Raw genomic sequence first — 6,607 nt, 5'->3', positions numbered from 1 at the left:
TGCATATAAGTTAAATAGGCAGGGTGACAATATATAGCCTTGACGTACTCCTTTTCCTATTTGGAACCAGTCTGTTGTTCCATGTCCAGTTCTAACTGTTGCTTCCTGACCTGCATACAGGTTTCTCAAGAGGCAGGTCAGGTGGCCTGATATGCCCATCTCTTTCAGAATTTTCCACAGTTTATTGTGATCCACGCAGTCAAAGCCTAGATTATGTGGGGTCTTAGGCTGTGATATGGAGTTGGGGCATGATTCTAGGCATTATGAGAAATGTTAAAGGACCATTTAGTAGACGTGTTAGTGCTCCCCCATCCCCACGCAGCCTTCTTGCCCTGTGGCATTTCTTCCTTTCTAGGATCTATTTTCTAATTGCTGTCAGGCAAAGAGCAGCTTTGCCCTTAAGCACAGTATTGGCAGGAAATGCTTGAAGATGTGCATTTCATCCATCCCCAGACCTTGATCAATGACTGTAAGTGAAGGGTCTGCTAAAGCCCAGCTCCCTTGCTTCAGGTTTGCCTAGGGGCTTCACTGGTGGCTCAGAGGTTAAAGCGTCTGCCTGCAATGCGGGAGACCTGGGTTCAATCCCTGGGTCGGGAAGATCCCCTGGAGAAGGAAATGGCAACCCAGTCGCCTGGAGAATCCTATGGGCGGAGGAGCCTGGTGGGCTACAGTCCATGGGGTTGCAAAGAGTCAGACAGGACTGAGCGATTTCACTTTCACTTTCACTTTCACTCTGAGTTCAGGTGTGACTTGTACTCCATTCGTCCACTGCGGAATCAGGCAGAAGCTACCCTTTCCAGAACTTCGCCTGAGATCTCACCCTTCTTGGCTCCTTCCTCTTTCCTGCTTATTCCCCTGCTCCTTTCTAGTTTCCTCCTGCAAACATTTCCTTAATAAATCATATGAATGTAGCTTCCATAATAAACTACATGAATCCTGGTGTCAGTATATGCTTCTGAGGAATTCAACCTTAGACAGTCACTCTGCTCTTATTAAGGTGTTGGATCCTGAAGAGATGATTTAAATCCCACTTAAGCCTCTCATCAGCTCTGCATCCTTGGACAAATTTCTTAACCTCTCTGTGTCTCAGCTTCTTCCATACATTCAACACAGTCGTTTACCCTGATCCTCGTCAAACTGAAATCCTAGAATGCGGGAAAAAAAACAAGCAAAACCTACTAAATGTAGAACATATTAGTGGTTGCCAGGGGGGAGGGAGAAAATGGGGCAGAAAGGAAGAGGGTGTGAATATAAACAGGCAATATGAGGGGTCCTTCTGGCGATGGAGTTGTTCTCATCTTGACTGTATCAATGTCAATATCCTGGTTGTGATATTGAACTGTACTGCTGTAATATGTTACCTCTGGAGAAACTGTGTGAATTGTATTTGGGATCTCTCTATTATTTCTACATGTGAATCTATAATTATCTCAAAATAAAGAGTTTAATTTTAATAATTTTTTAATCAAAAACCTAATAAAGGGACAAGAATACAAATAATATAGTATCTAAAAAGATGACTATTCTTAGGGAAAAATAGAACAGAATAAAGGAAACAGGGAGTATCATGGGGGCAGGAATAGGTGTTGCAATTTTCGAAAGGGTGGTAACATTGAGAAGAAACCACTGGGGCAAATGAAATGGGAACACATGTACACCCGTGGCAGATCCATGTCAGTGTATGGCAAAACCATGACAATATTGTAAAGTAATTAGCCTTCAATTAAAATAAATACATTTATATATATATATATATATATATATAAGAAAGAAATGATAATGCAAAGCCCTGGGGGTGGTGGGAGTCTGCTGTGTTTGAAGGACGGGAAGGAGGCCAGCATGGCTGGAGTGGAGCTAGGGAAGAAGAGGATGAATAAGTGGATTCAGGGAGAGCAGAGGGTCAGATGGTGGAGCATCTTACAGGTCTTTGTAAGGCTTTGGCTTTTACTTTCAGAGAGACTGAGCACAACCGAGGGTTTTTCGTTTTTTTTTTTTTTTAATTGGAGGCTAATTACTTTACTTCTTGAGAAACCTGTATGCAGGTCAGGAAGCAACAGTTAGAACTGGACATGGAACAACAGACTAGTTCCAAATAGGAAAAGGAGTACGTCAAGGCTGTATATTGTCACCCTGCTTATTTAACTTCTATGCAGAGTACATCATGAGAAATGCTGGGCTGGATGAAGCACAAGCTGGAATCAAGGTTGCCGGGAGAAATATCAATAACCTTAGATATGCAGATGACACCACCATTATGGCAGAAAGTGGAGAAGAACTAAAGAGCCTCTTGATGAAAGTGAAAAAGGAGAGTGAAAAAGTTGGCTTAAAGCTCAACATTCAGAAAACTAAGATCATGGCATCCAATCCCATCACTTCATGGCAAATAGATGGGGAAACAGTGGCTAACTTTATTTTTTTGTGCTCCAAAATCACTGCAAATGGTGACTGCAGCCATGAAATTAAAAGATACTTGCTCCTTGGAAGAAAAGTTAAGACCAACCTCGACAGCATATTAAAAAGCAGAGACATTACTTTGCCAACAAAGGTCCGTCTAGTCAAGGCTATGGTTTTTCCAGTAGTCATGTATGGATGCCAGAGTTGGACTATAAAGAAAGCTGAGTGCCGAAGAATTGATGCTTTTGAACTGTGGTGTTGGAGAAGACTCTTGAGAGTCCCTTTTGCAAGGAGATCCAACCAGTCCATTCTAAAGGAGATCAGTCCTGAATATTCATTGGAAGGACTGATGCTGAAACTGAAACTCCAATACTTTGGCCACCTGATGCGAAGAGCTGACTTATTTGAAAAGACCCTGATGCTGAAAAAGATTGAAGGCAGGAGGAGAAGGGGATGACAGAGGATGAGATGGTTGGATGACACCACCAACTCAATGGACATGAGTTTTGGTAAACTTTGAGAGTTGGTGATGGACAGGGAGGCCTGGCATGCTGCAGTCCATGGGGTCGCAAAGAGTCGGACACGACTGAGCAACTGAACTGATATGGAAAAGATGACTAATTAATCTAACTGTTGTTTGGTTGCTCAATCGAGTCTGACTCTTTTGCGACCCCATATACTATAGCCCACCAGGCTCCTCTGACCATGGGGATTCTCCAGGCAAGAATATTGGAGGCGGTTGCCGTTTTCTACCCCCAGGAGATCTTCCTGGCTCAGGGATCGAATCCACATGTCCTGCATTAGCAGGCAGATTCTTTACCACTGAGCCACCAAAGAAGCTTGGTTAATGTAACGGGACCTTGCAAAGAGAAGAGACTCTCTCCTGATGTTTGGCTCAAGACTGCATTCACTAGAGTGGATTAGTTTACCTGATCCTGACAGCAGATAGCTGTCCAATTTTGAGTGGCTTGGAGTGTAGATTAAAAAAAACAGTGTGAGTTGCATTGTGGGCAAGCTTTTCTTATTTTTAATTTCAAAAGGTGAGTTTAGTTTGAATAATTCAATGATTGTTAGATCATACTTGGAATAAGGACAGAGCACTTGCTGTAAGGAAAAATAGAGGACCTTTCATCTTTCAAGTTCAGTATTTTATGTTGTGTGCTAGAGTCGGATTTTTAAAAACAGGGAGAGCAGATAAAAGTCAGGTATTTACTGTAAGTATGACTCACATTCCTTCTAAAACATAGGCATAAGTGTTGGGTTCAGGACTTCTATGCTGTAATATTTCGTTAATTAATTGAAACATTTCCTCCTCTTCAAAGAACAGAGGCTGTTAATATTTGGGCAAGTATCCAAGTGTAGAGTACAAACAAAAGTAGTACAGGAATCAGAGATAATGGAGAAATCATTATTAACCAGATCAGGCAGACCTTGGGTTCGTGGGCTGCAGTATTTGAGTTTGACAATGAAGGAGGAATGGGTTGTGAAACTGAAGGTGTAGAGAGGGAGGCATAGGGCACTCCAAAGGCTGCAAGGAGCATAGAGAAAGACAGAGAGATGGAAATAGGGTGAAGCCCATGCAAGGGATGAGAAGGTACCGGGTTAGGGTTATGAAAAGTATGGTTGGAAAGGTAACTGGAAAATGACTAGCGTGTAGGGTGCTTATAGAGATACTGCATTTATTTTCACTGCTAGAACTTCAGATTAAAGATGGACCAATGAGCACTGTCTGGCCTTAGATTTTAAGCTTCACTTAGTAGACAGACATGATCTGAGGGTTAAATGCATTGCATTTTCTGACAAATTCTCAAAGAAATGAAAGAGGTAGGAGATTTAAAAGTGGTTTGAGAGGCAGTAAGGTTGGAAAGCATTATGTGACAGGTGTCATGGAGATTTATAAAGCATAGTCTTGTTTTGCTTAAAAAACAGTGCCTTTTAAAAGAGTTTCTCAGGTCTCTACTTATTTTGAAGCTCAACATTTAAAATGTAAAATCCTTAGAGGCAGAGAACAAGGTTTGATAATTGTTTGTTACCACTGACATTTATGTGAATGATTTTCTTGAGAGTGAATAGGAAGTGAAACCCCTTTATATCTTTCAGTTTAAGAAATTCTGTTTTCTAAATTCTGTTTTCTTTTTTTTCCTTTTCAGCTAAAGAATGGTTTCTGAAATATTTATGAGGGTGGCCAGTTATAATTAATGGCAGTGCACTCTGTTATGACATCAATTTATCACATTCCTAGTGACACAAAGTCCAATTAACTTCCCCAAGGGGTTCATTGAGTGTGTGCTACACTCTGCCATTGAATGACAAGACCAAAATTTATTATTTGCCCATAATCTCTCTTGAAGCAAAATCAAAGCCCTACTATCCAGTGAAAAATATATACTTTGTGACTATGTTTGCATTACTCAGTACAGTATTTCCAGGACCCAGCATGTAGAGGACTTTCAACAAACACTTGTTGAACGGATCAGTGGATGGCTACATGTATTAATGGGTGAATGAATAAAAGGATGAATGATTGACTTCCTTGAAAATCGGCTCTCGCCACAACCCTCTTGAGAGTATCCCTTGGGCAATAAGGACATCAAACTAGTCAATCCTAAAGGAAATCAACCCTGAATATTCTTTGGAAGAACTGATGCAGAAGCTGAAGCTCCAATACTTTGGCCACCTGACATGAAGAGCTGACTCACTGGAGAAGACCCTGATGCTGGGAAAGATTGAGGGTGGGAGGAGAAGGGGATGACAGAGGATGAGATGGTTGGATGGCATCACTGACTCAATGGACATGAGTTTGAGCAAGCTCCAGGAGATAGTTAAGGACCAGGAAGCCTGGCATGCTGCCGTCTGTGGGGTTGCAAAGAGTTGGACACAACTGAGTGACTGAACAACACTATCACCTCTAAGTATTTTAGGTTGTTTATTTAGAACATCATGTTTTACTCATTGCCCTTCACTACAGAGCTTTCCTAACATATTTTCTTTCTTTTTTTTTTTAACATATATTTCCAAGTTTTCTGGAATGCCAGCTCTCTATGGACAAAGTGGTAGCTTTACAGCATGTCTTTGATGGATCTAGTAGCCAAGTAGGAAAGTTGACCACCACCTCAGTGTGTGCAAAGCAGGAAGTTTGCCTTCATCTCAGGTGCAGATTATATTCTTTGTGGAATTTGTAAAAATTGTCACTTCAGAATAATTACTAATATGAAAGACGTGTCTAAAATATAAGAATTCTTGCTCTTAGAAATATTTTAGATGTTTAATGATACTCTAGGTTTTTTCCCTTTCTCCTCTTCTTCCTCCTCCTTTCCAATTTTCTTCTTTTCCTCTTCTTTCCTCTCATCCTCTCCCCTTACTTGTGTCTAATTAACTACCCAGGTCTTGTCATTGGATCTGGCAGCTATAATTTTAGACTGTGAATATTTCCTCTGAAGGCACTTGTATAAATGGAAGGAAATATGTCTAGTAATAATGGGATTTTCTCAAATTTAACCAACAAATGAGATCATTTCAGCAGCTCCTTCTGCATATTAACATGATATGATATGTCATGCCATGAGAATCTTATGAATCTTATTTTCCCAAGTGTCTGATAGAACTGCTATGGGAGTGGTTTTTTTATCACATCCTTTTCCACAACCAGGAAAACCATGACTCAATAGCCTCTTGCACATGGTCTTGCTAAATGAGTGGGGAGAAATACTTGGTACTTTTTATAACACCTATTTTCCCACTTTGTCATTGTCAGCAGTTTCCTAGAAGTAGAAAGGTTGTAGGAAATCATCCATCTTTGCTCTCTTCTTTCCCTGAGATCTTTGGTTGTCGGTCTTTTTGAGACCTTACTATCTTCCACACATCCTCTTCTCCTCTCTATTTCCCCTATGTCAACCCAGCATTGACTAGCCTGTCTGCTGGGTGGGGAAGTGAGGCTGCACACCTGTAGCTAGAGACACTGTTTGTGGAGGAGACACAGGTAGTGGAGTCTGACTGACAGTTTCACCCCCTTGCCTAATTCCGGGGTGGGTTTTCTGCAGGGCTAGAATAGTGACATGAACTGAGGCGCCCTGGAAAACCTGCTTCCTCCATCAGGCTTTATCTATAGGGTCAGTACAATTCAGTGAAGTCATTGCTGGATGCTAAAACATCCATATAAAATCTGTTGTGGATGTCCACTTGTATCTTATAATTTAAGAATGGAGATGAACAT

Source organism: Bos indicus, chromosome 4 (genome assembly GCF_029378745.1).
Source record: "Bos indicus isolate NIAB-ARS_2022 breed Sahiwal x Tharparkar chromosome 4, NIAB-ARS_B.indTharparkar_mat_pri_1.0, whole genome shotgun sequence".
In the NCBI taxonomy this organism is placed as follows: Eukaryota; Metazoa; Chordata; class Mammalia; order Artiodactyla; family Bovidae; genus Bos; species Bos indicus.
The sequence above is the reverse complement of the archived record's forward strand: the minus strand, read 5'-3'. Positions refer to the sequence as shown.